This window comes from Capsicum annuum, chromosome 11 (genome assembly GCF_002878395.1).
Source record: "Capsicum annuum cultivar UCD-10X-F1 chromosome 11, UCD10Xv1.1, whole genome shotgun sequence".
Lineage (NCBI taxonomy): Eukaryota > Viridiplantae > Streptophyta > Magnoliopsida > Solanales > Solanaceae > Capsicum > Capsicum annuum.
Window position 1 is genome coordinate 165,214,393 of NC_061121.1, and position 21,760 is coordinate 165,236,152.

The window sequence follows — 21,760 nt, forward strand, 5'->3', positions numbered from 1 at the left end:
TTGTGAACTTAATCATCTGTTATTGTGGACTGAATTGTCAATCGAAAGAACTCGTCATCAGCTACATGGACAACTCCTTTAAAAATTAGAGGGTACTACCTTTCAAGATAACCGATCATGTTTGGTTCCTTACTTATCTTAGTGATTCATCAAGGCCGGTGTTAAGGGTGTACGTGGTTGAAAAGACCAGAGCGAATGAGAACCAGAACATAGAAGAACAACAACAACAAGACATCTTTTATGATAGGTTGGATGATCTAGATATGAATATTTCGGATGATGATCAAACACCTATGCCTGTTGATGCGACCAATTCATGGGTAGTTCTTCTCAATCAACACAGTCTGGAAATCTTTAAGACGACGGGACTGAATTTTTTTGGAATATCATTCAAGGACAAGAATGAACTATCTACCACTTTGTTTATTTCTTCCTTAAAAAAAGATTTTAGATTAAAGAAGTGATTAATTCTAGCAGTGTCTTTTGCTTCAAATGTGCTAATTCAAACTGCAAGTAGTAGTTGAGAGCGGTGAAGTATGCAAGTTCTGACAGATTCATCATTCATAAACATTAAAAGCATCACACTTATGGTTCGGAGCACATCTCGGGCCAAAATCCTCACACCACGACAAAGGTCCTCGGTGAATATTTCATGAGTAGTTTCCTCGAAGGCAAAGGCCCTTCAACAAGGGTTATAGCCAATCAAATCCTTACGAAATTGGGCGTCCTGGTAAGTTATTGGAAGATATATTTGGCAATGGGGATTAACAAGGACTTGGTTAGGAGGACACACGAGCATGGGTATTTAGTCCTGGAGGCCTACCGTTACATGATTGAGTCCACAAATCCTAAAAGTAAGAAGACATTACATGTTGATGAAAGCAGAAGGTTTAAGTAATTTTTTGTATCCTATGGAGCTTGGATTCAAGGTTTTCGACATATGAGATAAGGCATAGCCGTCGACGGTACCTTTTTGAGGAGTAGGTATAATGGAGTTCTGCTAGCGGCGATGGAGCAGGATGCGGAGAATCACATCTTTTCTATCGCTTTTTGTGTAGCCAACAAGGAATGTGATGCTTCCTATGGATTTTTTTTGAACAACTGCGAAGCTGCGTAGAAGATACCGAAGAGTTGTGTTTTGTTTCAGATAGGCATCCAAGTATTCCAAAGATGGGTTCAGTTTTCTTCACTTTAGCTTACTTTGATTATTGCATCAGGCATCTTGAAGAGAACATTCGGACCAACTATCACAATAAAAGGATCGTGGCCCTTTTTTGTAGAGCAGCTAAAACATATAGTAGAGAAGAGTTTTTAGACCATTTCAATCAAATAACGAATGTGAACCCCAAGGTAGCAGAATTTCTCGTACATGTCAATTTCGAGAGATAGAGCCAGGTATTCTATCTGGCAGATAGGTACATTCTTATTAATTTAGTGTCTTGTTTGAGTTACAAGTTTAGTAACTATAATGTCGTACTAAGTGATTCTTTTGTATATGTACAGTATTATGACATCAAACATAGCTGAATCGGTGAATTTATTGTTTGGAGATGAAAGAAAATTTTCCATTAAGGCTATGTTTAAAGTAATAAAGAAGAAGTATAGCCGATTTTTTAACGAAAGGCATGTGCAGTTCAAGGGCTCCAAAAAAACCCGATTTGTTCTCGAAATTGAAAAAATAATATCAACCAACGTCAGTTTGAGGAAAAGGTTATTGTCTCATATAATAGCAGATTACAAATTTAGTATCACCTGTCATGGTGATGTTTCTATGATTAATCTTCAAACAAGAACTTATACGTGCAGAGTTTTTGACTTGGAAAAAATACCCTGTACACATGCTATGGAAGCACTTTGAGCTCAATACGGTTATAAATATGGAGATGAAGTTTATGATCACTCCTCTCAATATTATTTAGTGGAAAAATATAAAATGGCATATAATGGGTATATTATTTTGGTGTCTCCCAAAGAATCTTGGGGTTGTTCCTGCATAGCTTATGGGGGGATTAGTACCTCCTCTATATATTGACCCAAGCAATATCAAATTGGGAAGAAAGCCATATAAGAGGAGGCGTGGAGTTGGACAATCATTTTTATCAAGAAGAAACAAGTGCTCCGTAAGTAAGCGTGCTAGCCACAAAAGAACTACATGCCTGAATCGTAATCCACCATGATCGTTGTAACTGTAAAAACTTATGTTGTTGTTTGTGGTGTACTTTTATATATTTAAATAATTATTGTGAACGTAATCTTATAATTTATTATATATAAAATATCCTTTTTAATAACTTGTGCATTAATAAAAAGAGGCAAAACATGAACTAAATAATACAACAGACCACAAGTATTTTCAACAGATTACCCAACTGTGGCAACAGATGGACATTAGCTGGAAGAACACAACACAGTTCCATAAAACTGGAATATTTTTCTCTAACAGATGATAAATCTGTCGCAACAGATGGATAATCTATTGACAGAAACCCAACAGATGACCAATCTATTCCAACATATGGTCCATCTATTAAAAGAACTCAAAAGCCAAAATTGCTATTGCTACTGGACTCAAAATTGCTCCTTACCTCCAAACGTCGACATGTTAACATATATGTTTAGAAGAAGAAATAGAAAGAATGAAAATTGAATAAGAATTAAAAAGCCAAAGTTGACTAAAAATAAAATTTTCATTAAACGAAAAATTAAATACATTAGGTATAGATCCGATATAGAAAAATAAAATCACATACGCTATAAGAAAAAATACATTCTAATTATTATTATTATCATCATCATCAACATTAATGATGGCCGACCAATCAACTCGCAGTAGAAGGACCCTCATCAGCCTCTGTATCTCTCTAAATATCGTCGCTCTCATGATGACCAACTCCCTCTGCAGGTCATTAACCTGCCTGTGAAGTTCCCATACTGTGTCGCGCAGAATAGCAATGTCCCAAACAGGATCAGCCATATCTAGAATACATATAAATTGATGAATGTAAAGAAAAGAGTCCAAATGTAATACAACGTATACTACAAATTGGTAGATTTACCTCGGAAAAAAACTTACCTCAATGATAAAGAAATATGCTCTTTGAAGAGAATTGGTTGAAGGTGTCACACTTAAAGAAAAAATGTAAGAAATAAATAAAGTTTAGTAGAATGAAGATTAAGGAGGGACCTATTTATAGAGGATTGAATCTGGACGTGTAAGGACAAAAGGCACGCTTGTTAAGCTCCATTGTATTGATTACATTCAAACTGGTGGCATTTTATTTTCTATGAAAAGTCGTGACTTTTTCGTTTACATTAATCCTTCTCATTTTTTCAAAATAATTTTAAGACTTGATAACAACTGTTATTATTGAGCCGTTGCAATAAATCGTCCATCTGTCTCAATAGATTTACCATCTGTTGTAACAGATTGTCTAAGACATCTATTGCAACATATGTATTAACGGTTGTGATAGATAGACCATATTTTATAGATGTTTTGATTTCTTCTAATAGCTGATTCATCAGTTGCATCAGATGGAGAATTCGATTCATCAGCTATTTTGAATGTGTTAAATAAAAAGCCTACTACCTCTTTTTTAATAGTCATCACATGCGTGCAGATGAATAAACACTATCTGAACTGTTGCAATAGATTTACCATCTATTGCAATATATAAATTATCTGTTGCGACAGATGGACCATATGTTGGAGGAGATATTTTGATTTCTTCTAACAGCTGATTCATCAGTTGCAACAGATGGAGAATTTGATTTATCAGCTATTTTGAATGTGTTAAATAAAAAGTCACGACTCTTTACATCTTTTTTAATAGTCATCACATGCGTGCAGATGAATAAATAATGTTTGGTCCATTACAATATATTTATAATCTATTGCAACATATGAATTATCTGTTACGACAGATGGACCATATATTTAGGAGATGTTTTGATTTTTTTCTACAGCTGATTTATCAGTTGCAATAGATATAGATTTTTATTCATCAGCTATTTTGAATGTGTTAAGATAAAAAAGTCATGACTCTTCACACCTCTTTTTTAATAGTCATCACATGTATCCAGATGAATAAACAACACTTCTTGATGGGGTAGGAAGAATAACGTACGTGAAATGGATCCACTTTCATACATGGGAGTTATGTAGTATTGACCATGCTACCGCGACAGACACACATAAAGTGCAATGATTTCGTGAATGTAGTTTTTTTACTGAATAGACACTAATCCTTCAAATAATATCCTGCATTATACAGTTTAGTTTGATAGGTGCAAACTGATAAGGCTGAAGGGTTCTAAAACGATGGTGTCAATACCCTGTTACAATTTAATGATGGTCTATGCTTATATTTTTGTATCAAGTTTGGGGAAGAGTTCAAGTTTTTAGCGGCAGTGTAAATATCCAATAGTGATTGAACTGATTTTAATGGCGCAATGGACTTCTTGATAGGCCTCCAAATCCTCGCACTGTAGCAAACAATGATGGAACCAATAAAAATTCCCCTGGTCTAAATTTATATGGATGGATTGCTGGAGGAGACTTTTATACAACAAAAGGTGCTTGAGAGAATACCTATGCGGGAAGGGGGAGGTAGAGAAAGCCATATATCATCTCAGACCTTGTTTAAGAGGAAACACAGAGAAGCAAGTAAGGAAATTATAGCGATCTGGCCACTGAAATTGACATGAAAAATGGAAAAACTGGATGTGCTTCAAATATGGAAGCATATCCAAATATAAAAATCCATCAGTCGTTGAAAAAAAAGAAGAATGGTCAACAGGACTGAAGCTGGACACTTTGCTCGAGAATGTAACTAGCGAGTGTGGCCTCAATGAAGACTCTCATAAAGTGCAGGACCAGAACTCTAAGGAAAATGTTTCGCGATCACAGAAAATTGATATGATTGTTGGTCAGAATTGAAACCTGAACCAACAACTCCCAAATTAAAAATAAGGGAAGCCAAGGTGTCAATTTCTGAAGTCTAACTTGCATGCCATGCCTTCTGTTTGTGGCTATCATTAGGTCAATAGCAGTAGAAACAAAAAGGTCTGAAGTTGGGCAGGTATAATGCCTTGTTGTTTCCACTGCCTTTGACCTGACCAGAGTTATAAATAGGAGGCAAGGGATGCAAGTTTAACTTGAGAAATTGCCACCTTGGCTTGATCCTGTATTTTTAATTTAGGAGTAGTTGGTTCAGGTTTCAATTCTGACCGACAATCTTACCACCTTCTATGCTCGCGAGGCTACTTTCTTAGAGTTTTGGTCCTGTATTTTGTGGGTCTTCATTGAATCCATACTCACTAGTTGCAGTCTCTAGAAAAGTGACCAGCTCATGTCCTCTTGACCATTCTTTTTTTCTTCAATAACTGATGGATTTTTATTTTTGGATACACTCTCATATTCGCAGCTCATCCAGTTTTTTCATTTTTCATGTCAATTTCATCAGCCAATTTTGCTACACTTTGTTTTCTACCCCGCGTTTCCTCTTAAACAAGGTCTAAGATGATATATGGCCTTCTCAACCTCCTCCTTCCCTTATAGGTATTCTCCCAAGAACTAGCTGTTTAATAGTCTTCTCCAACAACCCATCTATATAAATTTGGACCAGGAGAATTACTATTGGTTCCATTATTGTTTGTTGCAGTGCGAGGCTTCGGAGGCCTTTCAAGAAGTCCATTGAGCCACTAAAACTGGTCCAATCACTATTGGATATTTACACTGCCGCCAAAAACTTGAACCCTTTCCCAAACTTGACATAAAACATGAGCATAAATATTCATTAAATTATCATAGGATATCGATACCACCTACTTGGTCGCTTAGCCTTACCAGTTCAAACCTAACAATCTTAACTGTAAAATGCCATATCTTGTTTGAAGGATTAATGCCTAATAGGTAAAAAATAAACATTCACAAAATCATAGTACTGGATGTGTGATTTTACGATAGGTTGATCAGTAATACATACCTCCTACATATGAAGTGGTTCCATCTGTAAGCAGCTTATTCCTCCAAATCCATCTTTACTTTAGCCTTTAATGCTGGTTGGGTAAAAGTGAATCCAGTTTCATCTGAAAATAAGAGAAATATATTTAATGTCAAACAATAGAAGAACAAAAAGAACATTACAAAAGGGTAACAAAAAATTAAGTGAATCAATAGATGACCAATCTGATGTAATAGATTACCCATCTGCTCAACCGATGAGGCATCTATTGTAACAGATGGATAACATATTGAAACAGATGGGTCATTTGTTAGAATAAATCAAACTACCGATATAATCTTATTTTATTCTAAGGATTACAGTCCCAATTTTATTGGTCATGCTGATGTTGGGTACTTATTTGACCCACATAAAGCTTGGTCTTAAATAGGCTATGTGTTCATATGTGGTGGTTACTGCCATATCTTGGAGATCTATAAAGTTGTCTATCATAGCTTCTCCATCGAACCATGCTGAGGTAATAGTTATTCATGAAACAAGCCGAGAATGTGTGTAGTTGAGGTCCATGATACATCACCTTTGAGAAAAATGTGATTTAAAATGTGACAAAGTACCCATAATTTCATATGAAGATAATGCAACATGTATAACACAATTTATGGGAAGATTCATAAAAGTAGACAGAACAAAACACACTTCATTAAAGCTTTTCTATATATATGAGCTCCAAAAAAGGGTGATATTAACGTGTAACAGATTTGTTCAAGTGATAATGTTGCTGATTTATTCACCAAGTCTCTTCCAACTGCAACTTTCAAGAAGATGGTGCATAAGATCGGGATGCAAAGGTTCAAGAATGTTCTCATTAAGGGAAGTTAATACGTGTTGTACTCTTTTTCTCTTACGAGGTTTTGTCCCACTAGATTTTCCTTGTAAGTTTTTTAATGAGGTAGTTGAAATGCGTATTATTAGAGATGTGTACTCTTTTTCCTTCTCTAGATATTTTTCATTGAGTTTTTTCTTGTAAGGTTTTAACGAGGCACATAATCTATCAATTAGACATTCAAGGGGGGTGTTATAAATGTATTTACATTATAGTGAATGTCTATCAAGAATATAGATAAGATCTATCAAGATCTATTTGATATCTATCAGGATATGAAATATCTATCTTTTAGAGAGAAACTAGGAGTAATTTTCCTATAAATAGAAGGGTTTTTTCATTGTAAACGACCCCAAAAAAAAAGAATCCCTCCAGAGAAATAAGAATTACTTTCTCTTCTTTCTCTACTCTTCTTCTTTATACTTTATCATTTTATAACATGATTTGATTTTTTAAGGTAATATTTAACACTTCTAAATCAATTAGAATTCTGCTTCATATAAAACATAGTTTCTACAATTCTATTTACGTCATATTTTGGATTAAAATTTATAAGAAACACATGTTCTTATATTTTATTTTTTACTCTTATTTTAGTTTTGATGATTCAAGCAGTGTTCTTGCTTTCATTATAATCAGTTTCTTGCCTTTATCAATCTGTTTTAGTTCATAACTTTAAAGGTTATATATGAAGAATAAACAATCAATAATTGACAATGAATTCTCTCTTTTGATAATTTTTGAATTTCTCTTTCAGTTGAAAATTTCTGATCTAAAAATTGGACAAAATAAGTATGTTGTTGCCAAATGAAGTAGCCAAAAATCAAATATTTATCTATTTTTTTCTTTCATTGCTTAATTGTGACTTAATTTAATTATCTTACTCACATCAATGTAGAGGTCGTGTATTAGGATAAAAGGTTAAATTATTTTTGATTTATAAATCATGTTTTATGTAATGTGTAGCTTTTATGTGTAATTTAGTTGTAATATTGTTGCATACTTGTGGTATATTTGTTTTAAGAAATTTATATTTTTTTATATACGGGCATTAGATAAAAGGGTATGGAGGTTGCGGATTAGGGTAGAAGGTTAAATTCCTTTTGATTTATGAATCATGTTTTTTGTAATGTCGTAGCTTTTATGTGAAATTTAGTTCAAATATTGTTGCATGTCATATTATATTTATTTTTAGAAATTTGTGATTCTTTTTTATACAAGTGCATTAGATAGAAGGGTATGAGGATCACAAATTAGGGTAAAATATTAAATTCTTTTTGATTTATAAATCATGATTTTTGTAATGTCATAGTGTTTATGTGAAATTTATTTCTAATTTGTTTTAGAAGTTTGTTATTCTTTTTTATATAGGTGCATTAGATAGGAAGGTCCGGAGGTCACATATTAGGTGGAAGGCTAGCAGGTAGTTAGACTTTAACTTACTTTTTTGCAGGTTTAGGTTTGGTGGGAGTCTTAGAGCATAGTGTTTGTCGTAGTTTTAGAATTATATATGTATTTTTTGCTTTTGATGTTTATAACCATCTAATGTTTATTGTGTTTCAGTTACCACATTATTCATGCATTATTTGTTTGGATGTTATCAATGTTTTCCTTACTAATTGATGTGTTTTCTTACTATTGATTTTCTCTATGTGTTAGCTTCAGTTTAATTAGTTAGGATTTCTAAATAGCACAATTTAAAATTTTATTTTGCATTATATTAAAAGTAATATTTTGGTGATTATCAATTAAAATTTACGTGTAATGCACGTATCCTAAACTAGTATATGTATGTATGTATGTATGTGTGTGTGTGTGTTTGTGTGTATATATATACACACACACACACTAAAATATATATTTAGGTTTTACATTATTATATTTAAGTGTGAAGGATCTTTGGAAAGTGATTTGAACTGTTTTGCACTTTATTAAATTCTCCGCAATAGATAAAATTATTAAATTTAAATAATCAAATGTTACACGTGTGAGGCACGTGCGGTTAAACTAGTTATATTAAAAGTGAGAAGAATTTAGGAGCAAAGTTGTATTACCATTTTATCCTTACTAAATTAAAATATTTTAACTAATTAACTATTAAATACTCCCTCCATTTCAAAATAATAGAATTGATGAGGTATTTTTTTTAGTGTTCAAGATAAGTGAATTTTTCAAAGCCCAAGAGAATTGTTGGAACTTTTTTTCATATTTACCCAGGTTCTTAAGTACTTCACATTTTTTAGGAGAATAGGTTAACAATCATTAAAAGGGTAAAAGTGAAAAGTAGTCTACAGATTATGTCCTTATATATTTTTCTTAAAGGGCATGTCATATCTCAATAATTCAATTATTTTGGAATGAAGGGAGTATTAAATAAAATGAAATAATAGCTTTAATTCTTAAACATACCCAATTCAATGAATTTAGTGGGTTGAGGGGGCCTGGATCGATTATTGGGGAAAATGTACATCTTATGGTAGTGGCTTTCTTTTGTAGGTATGAATTACCAAGGTTTGTAACATACACAAACTTGGTTCTTCTACCTAAAAAGTTAGTGGTTAATACTTTTTCTGATATGAGGCCAATCTCTTTGAGTAATATTGTGAATAAGATTTTTTCCAAAATTATTCATGAGAGAATTAAGAAATATCTTCTGGACATCATATCGGAAGAACAAGCTGCTTTTGTACAAGGGAGGATCATTGCTGAGAATATCTTGGTGGTACAAGAAATTGTTTCATATCTAAGGAAGAGGGGTAAAATTCCTAATATGGTTATTAAATTAGATATGATAAAGGCTTATGACAAAGTGGATTAGTTGTTTAAGACTAAAGTATTGAGAAAAATGGGGTTTAGTGAGACTATTACTGATATGGTGTACAAGCTAGTTGGTAATAACTGGTATTCTATTGTGTTAAATGGTCAGCCAAAGGGATTTTTTAAATCATATAGGGGGTTAAAACAAGGTGATCCATTATCGCCTACCATCTTTAAACGGTAGCTGAGCTGATGTCAAGAGCATTAAAATCTTTAGCTCAAAAAAGGAGTTTAAGTCATTTGGTTTACCAAGGGGAAGTCCTAAGATTAACCATTTTGCCTTTGCAGATGACATGATTATACTATGTAAAGCTGATTTGGCCACTGTCAGGGGGTTGCAGAAACTTTAGAGAGGTGTGAAATAGTATCGGGCCAGAAGGTTAATAAAGAGAAAAGTGTAATTTATTGGCTCAAAGAAGTCTCTCAAGGTGTAGTTGTAATGGCAAAAGTGGCTACAGGAATCCTAAGGAAGGAATTTGATTTTACCTACCTTGGATGTTCTATATTTCATAGGAGAAAGAATATGTTATTTTATCAATCAATCATGCACAAAATAAGTAGTAGATTGCAAGGCTGGAAAGGGAAGCTATTATCTTATGGGGGAAGAACAGTTCTTATTAAGCATGTATTGCAGAGTATTCCAATTCACTGTTTATCAGTCATGAATACTCCTTTGAATGTTATGAATACAATTCATAAAATATTTGTACAATTCTTCTGGAGTAGTCATATAGGAGGCAAAAGTAGACATTAGCTAAAGTGAAAGTCTTTATGCTAACCAGAAGAAGAAGGAGGATTGGGTTTTCGAAGAGTGTAGGATGTGTCAATGGCTTTATTTTTTAAATTATTGTGGAATTTTAGGACTAAAAGGTCTATATGGAGCTCCCATATGTATAACAAGTATTGCAAAAAGGCTTATCCTAATGAAGCTATGTGGATGCTAGGAATAGGATCAAAGGTATACAAGAAGATGTTATAGGCTAGAGATTTAATAGAACATCAGATCTTATGTCAATTAAAAGATGGGGAAGAAATTTTGTGGTTTGATAATTGGATTGGCTTTGGGGATCAGTATAATTTTAGTCAGAATAGTAGAGAATGAGATAATAGGTATCAAAAGGTGAAGGATTTGGCTGTAGAAAGGGCATGGAATGTGTAGCTGATATCCCAGTTATTTAATCAGGAGACTAAAGATCATATTATTAATGGAATAAATCCACCAGTCTGTTCTTCAAGAAGTGATAGACCCATTTGGATGCTTGAAGCAAAAGGGTGTTTTACTGTTAAATTAGCATAGTAATACATTAGACAAAAGGAGGAAAAAAGAAGTATCTTTAAAAGTATTTGGATAAAAGGATTACCATTTAAGATGGCATTCCTAATGTGGAAAATATGGAGAAGAAACGTGCCAGTTGATGAAAATATGAGAAAATAGGGATAACAAGGGCCTACTAAGTATTGGTTTTGTACTGATCTGGATCAAGAAACTAGTTCACATATGTTTTGAAGATCCCAAATTGCTAACAGGACATGGTTCTATTTCTCTTATTTTGTGGGTATTAACATAGAGGGGCTCAAGTTCAGAGAGATTATATTAGTATGGTGGAATACTGACATCAAGAGAAAAACAAAGGTTAATTATAAAGCTATTTCTAGCATGACCATCTGGGAACTTTGGAAGAGAAGAAATAGTATAAATCATCAAGGAAGGGGCATTTCAGTGCAAAGAGTGATATTCAATGTAACAAGAAGCTTTGAAATGTTACTCAAAGTCAGAATTTCGAGTCAAGAATTTTCTTATACATGACTGGATATACTGATTAAGCTGGACCAAAGGAGATCTAAACTAAAGTTTACTAAAGTGTTGTGGAAATTTCTAAAGAAGGGATGGGTTAAATATAATGCAAATAGAGCTTCTAGAGGGAATCCAGGTATTAGCTCCTATGCATTTTGTGTAAGAAATGAGTAGAGAGATTTAATATATGCTCATGGATCCAGGATTAGGGATACTACAAATGTGGAAGCAAAGATAATTTCCATGTTACAAGCACTAACATATTGTAGCCATTCAAGTACACCAAGGTAGTGTTTCAAAATGGTTCCCTATTTATTCAGAAAATTTTAATTAAGGAATAGAGTTGTCCTTGGAATCTATCAGCTTCTATAGAGAAAATATGGAATCTACTCAGAAATAAGCAAGTACAATTTCATCATATCACGAGAGAGGGTAATCAGCTAGCTAACCATCTTACTAATCTAGCTATTGATAAAGGGAATTTCACAGTCACAATGTTTCAGCAATTGGAAATAACAGGCAAGAAGATCCTAAACAACGATAAATTACAATGTCCTTACATAAGAGTTTCACCAACAAATTTGTAAGACCCCGCAAAGTTTCCTCGTAGTCTGAGCCTTTAGAGTGTGTCAAGTGAAGTATAATTTCAGCCCTAAAAGATTAAACAGTGACATCCAAAGTGATTAGTGTTTAAACCTTGCTGAATTTTCCTAAAAATGACTTTTATCGTGTGGGAAATTGAATTATCTTTCCAATGATACCCATTTCAATGAAATCCGACATCAGAAGAGAAAGATATGGCCATTTTATAGAAAGTAGTAAAATTACCCAGGTGCGACAGAGAGGGCCGACAGACCGTTGAGTTTGCAACGGACCGTCGCCCAAACCGTCGCAGTGGAGGCAGTGAGGCCCCGTTCTTGTTGAGTGCAATGGTAAGGGTTGATGGACCGTCGAGCCCTCGAAAGACCATTGTACCCATCATCGCAGGTAAGGCAGTGAACTAAGTTCTGGCCTAGGTACGATGGGCAGGACAGACGACCGTCGGGCCCTCGACGGACTGTCGTACCCCACCATCGCACATCTCAATCAGTAATTTTAAGTCATTTTTAAAAGAGATTTTTGGTTTTTTCCCACCCTTTTAACACTTAGATATAGCCTAAAATGAAGAAGATGATTTCAGTTTCTCCAAAAACACCAAGATCTAGGGTTTTCTTCCCCAAGAACAAACCCAAATTCCTTCTCCAAGAAATTCAAGAACTCATCATAGATTTTACAAATTGAGTTATGATTCAAGGTTCCAAAGTCAAAGGCTTTAAGAATCCTCTCTCAAGAGTAAGACGAAGAGTCTCAAACAAGTTATTCATCCAAGTCATAATCTAAGGTATGTGGGGTTTAAACAAGGACACTTCTTTCGTCCTTGTGCCCAAAAGTTTTTTTAATTACGAGAATATATGATTTTCTATGTTTTCTTATGAAATTGAAGTAGGGGTTTGTACCCTATGTTGTTATCCCTTGAGATTTTACTAGTTTTAATGTTCTAGAAATTGAAGTACATGAGTATGTTGAGATTTTAAGGCAAAATGTTGAAAATTCCAAATTTTCTATATGATTTATGAATCTTTATGACGTCTAGTCTGCACTTTGATGAGTCTTAACTTGAGATTTGATTATGGGTCATTAAGTCCTACTTGAGATTTGTAATTTTGTGAACTTTTGTGCTATAAGCACCCATGAATTGAGTACTTTGATATTATCGAGAAAGATTTGGCCTTTCGATCATAATAAAGTTGAAATCCACATTGAGTATGATTTAAAGCAAATATAAATATGTTTTGGGCTTCATTATAGACCCTTAAGTTATTTTGAGGTGGATTTCCTAAGAGTTCTGAGCTGAGTATGGGAGTAGTATTTAGCATCGAGTTGGGTATGATTCCAAGGTCTCATACCTCAGAACTACGTGCCACCATAGGTTTGAGATTTATGGGCCCAAGGCTGAGATAGTGATCACTAAAGATGAGGTTCTACTCCGATGGCAAGGATAGAATAGCTCTCTCCAATGTGGTCAAGACTTTAGACTCCATATAGCTCACATGGTTTATGTCAATTAGAAGAAACTCCTGAGTTCCAAGTGTCCCGAGTCTAAAAGAGTTCTAGAGTTCCCAAGTGTTAAAAAATCTTAAAAGTTCTGAGTCCTTAAGTTTTAAAGAAGTTTTACTCTCCACAAGATAGAAGCATGAGTTTGAAAGTGTTGTTTAAAGCTTTCTTTAGCCTTCAAGTACTGAGAATAAGAGGAGAGTATAGATTTTAAAATTAAGTATAATGACTTACGAGATTTGTGTTACATGCTTCACTATTCATGATTTATGAGTTTTATATTTTAGACTTATTCAAGCTATGTGAGTCATTCTTATTTGCATGCATGATTTTATTAACGAGTATTGATATTGTTTTATGAAAATGCATACACCCTCATATACTTAGTACATTCCCAAAGTGCTGATCCACATATAAGTCTGTGTGCTACATTGTCTCATAATGTAGGTACAGGTGCTTAGTCCCAGTAGTGAAAGTGATCTCCGAGCATCTCATCTACATCCTTGTCCTTGGTGAGTCCTCATAGTTCGAGGACCTATATTTGCAGCTTTTCTTCTTTTATAGTGTTTTGAGTTTTACTTTCAGATCATTGTGAGTGAGTTGGGGGTCTGTCCCAACGACCCTCCAATTTGAGTAGTAGAGGCTTTGTCAGACTAGATTATCTGTTGAAGTTGTGTTCTAGACTATCAGTATTTTTGCTATCCAGATATTGTTTCCAGTTATTTTGGATTATAGTTGACAGAGTAAGGAATCATTGTTTAGCTTATTTATCCTAAAGCAAGTGTTAGAAGTAGTAACAAGCTTAAAGGGTTAGCTTAGGATTACTTGTAGCCTTAAGCATCGTATGACATCTCGGGATGAGATTTCACGGCTTTAGAAACTTGGTATCAAAGCTAAGGTTTAAGGAGTCCTAGGAAGTCTGACAAGCCGCGTTAAGTAGAGTCTTTATCATCGGTGTGTAGCGCGCCACATCTATGAGCAAGAGGCTAGAAGAAGTTTTAGGAAAAAAAGTTGCTCCTTTCTTTCAGATTCTATCGTGCCTACAGTTGTCCCTCTCATATAATAATTCATGCTCTCGTATTTCAGAAAATGCCTCCCCTAAGAGTGAACGCTCATAGAAATAATAATGAGCAACCTTAGCCTATTGATCCCTAGAATGAGACTGTGTCTCATGATGAGTTTCGGGCGGCCTTTCAGACGTTAGCCCAAGCAGTCACCTCCAATGTTCAGGCCAATAAACAGGATAATTCCACATCATCAGGGAGGTGACTTAGCTGCTGCTAGGATCCGTGATTTCTTATGGATGAATCCACCAGAGTTCTATGGGTCTAAGGCTAGTGAGGACCCATAGTTATATCTTCAGGAGGTGAGGAAGATCACCCAACTCATGTATATTTCTGAGTAACAGAGTGTAGAGTTGGATCTTATCATCTGAAAGATATTGCTTATAACTAGGTTGTTGCATGGAGGAAGAATAAAAGGGAAGATGTTGCTCTTGTTACTTGGCAGGTATACCAGGATGTATTCTTGGACAAGTTCTTCCCACTTGAGATGAGGGAAACAAGAGTGAGGAGTTTATGAACTTGAGACAGGGTTCCATGACCGTTAAGGAATACTTCCTTAAGTTCAATCAGTTGGCCAAGTATGCTCCTGATCTAATTGCCGACACCTGAACTAGTATGAGTAAGTTTGTGATTGGGGTGTCTGGGTTGGTGTTGAAAGAATGTAGGACTGCGATGCTAAACAGGGATATGGACCTATCCAGATTGATAATACATGTACAGTAAATAGAGGCAGACAAGATAAGGGAGAGAGATAAAGTGAGGGGTAACAAGAAGGATAGATCTAAGCAGCATGAGTATAGTCAGGATAGGTCCCGCCATTGCCTTCATCAGATAGTGCTCCCATGCCAAAAGGCAGGCAGGAATAAGGGAACAGGTCTTCTATGTCCCAATCCCAGAATAGTGTAAGTAACAGACCTTGCTATCCTCCATGTACCAAGTGTAGTAGGGAACATCCCGGTGAGTGCTTAGCATACCAGAGAGGTTGCTTTGGTTGTGGAAAGATGGGCCACAAACTTAGATAATGTTCGCATGCTAGGCAAGGGAACAGAGATGCCCGACCTCAGACACAGGATACTAGTGTACCAGCTCCTGTAGCCCATCCGGCCTCTGCTTAGGGTGCTTCATCTAGCACTATTGGCGGTCAGTGACAAAATAGATTCTATGCCTTACCATCCCTCCAGGAGCAGGAGGACTCTCCCAACGTTGTTAATGGTATGCTCCGCGTGTTTCACTTTAATGTTTATGTGTTGTTGGACACAGGGTCAAGTTTTTCTTATGTGACCCCACTTGTAGCTGTGAATTTTGAAGTGAATCCCAAAAAGATTCTTGAGCCTTTTCTAGTTTTTACTCCACTAGGGGAGCCAGTTGTTGCTAAGTAAGTGTATAAAATTATCTTATTACTATTCTTCATAGAGTTATACTTGATGATTTGATAGAGTTGGATATAGAGGATTTTGATGTTATTCTGGGCATGGACTGGCTTCACTCTTGTTATGCATCTATAGACTATCGTGCCCGTGTATTTATGTTTCAGTATCCTAATGATCCAATTTTCGGGTGTTTTGAAAGTTTGGTATCTCCCAAGAGTCATTTTATCTCCTATCACAAAGCTAAAAAGATAATATCCAAAAGTTGCATCTATCACATAGTTAGAGTTAAAGATACTAAGTTCGAGGCTCATACTATTCAATCAGTCAGCATTGTTAATAAGTTTCCTGATGTTTTTCTGAAAGATCTCCCAGAGGTACCTCCCGATAGAGAGATAGAATTTGGGATTGACCTTCTTCCTGACACTCGACCTATTTTTATTCCTCCCTACCATATGGCACCTGTAGAGCTTAAGAAGTTGAAAGAGCAACTCAAAGATCTTTTAGATAAAGGTTTCATAACTCTTCTTGGGGCACACCCATCCTGTTCGTGTGAAAGAAAGATGGTTCTTTGCGTATGTGCATTGACTATTGTCAGCTTAACAAGGTCATAATTAAGAATAAGTACCCTCTTCTGAAATTGATGACCTGTTTGATCAGTTGTAAGGTGCAAGTTATTTTTCCAAGATAGACCTTAGATCTGGCTATCACCAGCTTAAAGTAAGGGAGTGTGACATTCCGAGGACAGCCTTCTGAACCTATTATGGTTACTTTGAGTTTCTAGCTATGTTTTTCAGGCTAACCAATGCTCCATCAGCCTTTATGAACCTTATGAATTGAGTGTTCAAGAAATATCTTGATATGTTTTGTCATTGTTTTCATAGATGAAATCCTTGTGTACTCCCGTACTGAGAGTGACCATGCAGATCATCTTAGAATCGTCATGCAAACTCTTAGAGATCATCAGTTATTCGCCAAATTTTGTAAGTGTGAATTTTGGCTAAGGTTAGTAGCCTTTTTGGGTCATATAATTTTAGTCGAAGGCATTAAAGTTGATCCCTAAAAAGACAAAAGTTGTAATAAATTAGGCCTAGACCTATCTCTCCTTTTGACATTAGGAGTTTCTTGGGTCTAGCTGGCTATTATCGTTGTTTTATTGAAGGTTTCTCTTCTACTGCATCTCTCATAACCCAGTTGACCCAAAAGAAAGTTAAGTTCCAGTAGTCAGATTCCTGTGAGAAGAGTTTTCAGGAGTTGAAGACTCGGCTTACTTCAGTACGTATATTGACTTTGACTGATGGTACAGATGGTTTTGTGGTGTATTATAATGCCTCAAGAGTTGGTTTGGGTTGTGTGTTGATGTAAATAGGTAAGGTTATAGCCTATGCCTCTAGACAGTTGAAGCCGCATGAAAAGAATTCCCAACTTATGATCTTGAATTAGCTGTTGTGGTGTTTGCTTTGAAAATATGGAGACACTATCTGTATGGTGTTCATGTTGATGTGTTTACTGATCATAAGAGGCAACAATAAGTATTTACTCAGAGAGAGTTGAATCTTAGATAAAGGAGGTGGTTAGAGTTGCTAAAGTATTATAATATAAGTGTGCTATATCATCTTGGCAAGGCTAATATAGTAGAAGATACCCTTAGTAGGATGTCTATGGGTAGTGTGGCTCATGTAGAGAAAGGTAAGAAAGAGTTAGATCGTGATGTGCATCATTTGGCTAGACTGGGTGTTAGGTTGCTCGATTCCACTGAGGGGAATATCTTGGTGTAGAGTAGTTCCGAATCTTTTTTAGTTTCAGAAGTGAAGGAGAAGAAGACATGGATCCTAGTTTGGTCAGACTGAAGGAGTCAGTTAAGGACCAAAAGGTAGAGGTCTTTTCCTAAGAGGGAGATGGTGTGTTGAGATTGTAGGGTAAATTGTGTGTTCTGTGTGTTGATGATCTGAGGCAGAGAATTATGGCTGAAGTACATAGTGCACAGTATTTTATTCATCCCAGTGCTCCATGATGTACCGCGACTTGCGAGAAATCTATTGGTGGAGCGGTATGAAGAAGGATATAGCTGAGTTTGTAGCAAAGTGTGCAACGTGCCAACAGCTTAAGGTAGAGCACCAAAGACCTGATGGTGTGATTTAAGAGTTTGGTATACCCACTTGGAAGTGGGAAGAGGTGAATATGAATTTCGTGACTGGTTTACCTCTTTTGCGTCGTCATCATGATTCTACTTGGGTAGTTGTGGATAGGTTGACTAAGTCTACGCATTTCTTTCCTGTGCATACATCTTATACAGTTGAGGATTATGCTAGATGGTATATTCGGGAGTTAGTTAGGTTGTATGAAATCCCCTTGTCTATCATTTTAGATAGGGGTACTCAGTTCATTTTGCAGGTTTGGAGAGCTTTTCAGAAGGGTCTTGGTACCCAAGTTCACCTAAGTTCTGTTTTTCATTCGCAGATAGATGATCAAGCTGAAAGGACCATCCAGACTTTGGAGGATATGTTGAGAGCATATGCTTTTGACTTCAAAGGTAGTTGGAATGAGCATTTACCATTGATTGAGTTTGCCTATAACAACAGTTATCATGCTAGCATCAAGATGGCACTATTTGACGCTTTGTATGGTAGAAGATGTAGATCACCCATAGGTTGGTTTGAAGTGGGTGAGGCTATTGTGATTGGGCCTGACGCAGTGTTTGAGGCTATGGAGAAAGTTAAGTTGATTAGAGAAAGGTTGAAGACAACTCAAAGTCATCAAAGTCATACGCCGATGTGAGGAGAAGGGATCTTGAGTTTGAGGTGGGTGATTTGGTGTACTTAAAGATTTCACCCATGAAAGGGGTGAAAAGGTTTGGGAAAAAGGGAAAGCTTAGTCCCCGTTATATTAGACCTTATAGAGTTTTGAGCCGTGTTGGGAAAGTAGCCTATGAAGTTGAGTTGCCCGCAGAATTGTCAGCTATTCATCCTATTTTTAATGTATCCATGCTTAAGAAATATATTGGTGATTTCGTTGTAGTAGATCCTTCAGAGAGTACTGATATTCAGAATAGTCTTTCATTTGATGAGATTCCCGTTGAGATCCTAGATTTCTAGATCCGTATACTAAGGAACAAAGAGGTTCCCTAGGTCAAACTTTTATGGTAGAACTAGTCAGTTGAGGGCGCTACTTGGGAGGCAGAAGCAGACATGCAAGCCAAGTACCTGCACCTCTTCTCCGCGAGTTCAGATCAAGCCGAAAGTATTATTCTTCCTTAATACCAATTGTAGGGGGGTGCGGATAGTGCGGATAACACGGGTAATTTGCATGGTTGGTTAAATGTTGATATTCAATATATTTCATATCTTTTTTTCTATATATTTTATTAAATTCTTTTCCACGACTATTTCTAAATTTTATTCGGTCCATATCTATTCTCCAAGCTCTTAAGTATTCATAGTTTATCATTTTATCCTATAGTAGTTGTAATTTTACAAATTTTTGTGTAATAATTTATTCTAATTTTGCTATATTTGATATGTAATCCTATGTTATCTATGTGATCAATTAACATTTGTTTTTCATGTACAGATAATTTTCCATATGAATTATATAAACTATCATTTGTACCTTCTTTTTCTAAGGTTAACTTTATTCCAAGTAATCTTTCTTCTAATTGTCTTCTTTCTCTTCTAAGCTGATTTTTGTAATTAATTTCTTCATATACCCAACTTTGTCATTCTCTAATTCTTCTAATATATTCTAACATTTTTAATCTGTATAATATTCTTCTGAATAGTAATTATCTAGGTATGAATAGTAGCTATCGTCATTTAAGTGTATTTGTTCTAATTCATCTTCTATCCAATTTTCTAATTCTTCATCTTCAATATCAAATACCTTTTCTCATATAATTTTCTTTATATCTACTATCTCTATATTCTTAAGTACATATAAAACAAGTATCTTAAATTCGTCTATCATTTCATCAGGTAAGTAAGTATTCATTTTTCATATGATGCTATTTTTTAAAATATTCCCTCTAATCATATACATAACAAATATGATCATCTTAGATCACTATATACAAGATTATTCTTAAATAATATGTTCTTCGGTCACTATTAGCATAGTAATCTAGATACTTTTCCCCTAAACAACACTTCTACTCTGGTTACTCCCCTATCACGTCTTCTTCGGCTTACCGGTTTACCTTTAGGATGACATAGTTCTAGAAATTTTTCTCCTTTTCCTCTTTGCTAATAAACTTTGAAACATATTATTCCTCGAATAATTCTACTATAAAGTAACTAACATGAGCTTATTTTATTATACTGATGATTGTCAGGAATTTATGAATTTAGCTATTCATAATAGTAAATGAAAATACCTGTTCTGGTAGATTTGATAAATCTGTGCTTTGCTCATCCATAGCTTAATGTAAAACTGGATATCTTTATTGATTATATGAGAGAAAATTTTATTGTGTACAAGAAGGCTTGCTTTCCGTGTAGAAAGTCTTGCCTTAACTTAGCAAATGCTTCTGCTATTTATAACCTAAAAAGAAAAAATGCGTATACTATTCTAGACTATTCCTACTTTACACTTGTTATCTTTACAAAAGTAGAAAAGACTTAAAGTATCTTTTAAAGCTATTCTACAAAAAACAAAACTAATAAAGACACTTTTCTCAAAAAAGTCAAAAAGGCTAGTAAATGCTACATAATATTACATAATAATTTACGTACTCTAAGAATTCACATGTCACAAAATTATCTTACTAATTCATATGTCATTTTCATAACTTTAATGCTTTGTCTCCTTGTCTTTATTTCTCCATCGGTCCGTGTTGCTTAATATCTTTTGTCATATATCTTCCAGCTAGCGTCCTTATCTTCTTTTATTCTAGTTGAACTTCTGAAATAATGTTATCTTCTCCGTTACATCTCGAACATAGGTAGTCTGGATATTTATGCCCTATTAATTTACAGTATCTGGTCTCTTGAATAATAAATCTATATTGGATTTTCGTTTAGGTAGTTATTTGCTAATTCTTGGATAATTATAGATATTCCAATAATTCTTTTATTCGCATAAAAATCTGGTACATCTATTTTGGGTATTTTGACTTGTTGTTCAATATCTTTGGGTATGATCATATCTCGGGTCATTCCTATCTTCACAACTTGTATAGCTGGTTTAATTTCATCATGCAATGTCTCTGTTGGTGCCGTATAGAACTTTACAAAAAATAGGTTTCCCTTGGTTATCTTTTTGTAAGTGGTAATTGCTTTATATATTTCTGGTATAGCAGATAATTCACTTCCGTCTTGGGTATATACAATATTGAGTAGTCCATAACTGAAATAGGTTTTAACTTGATTTGGGTTAGTTTTTGGTAATGCTATTAACTTACTGTATCCTTGTAGTTTTTGGGTTATATAATTTGAATTTGGTTCTTGAATGCTTGTAGCTCTGGGTTTAAGGTTTAAATAAGTTTGTGTCTTGTGGATGTTTTCAATATATGATCTGCTTATATGGTTATAAGCTTTCTTGTCTTGGTTTAGGCTATCTAAATATGTAATACTTTGTGGGGGGTATAAATAAAGGGTCTTTTGGTATAAATGGCTTGTCAAATATTTTGTTCATGTTCATATTTAGGTCCCTTCTAACTCCTTTGCTTGTACTTGCAAAAGTTGATTGATAAAAGCTATGGATTTTTTGGAGTGTCCCAATGTCTTCTTTTATCTGTGGAATTTTATTGTCTTCCGATCGACATTTCTCTGCACATTGCT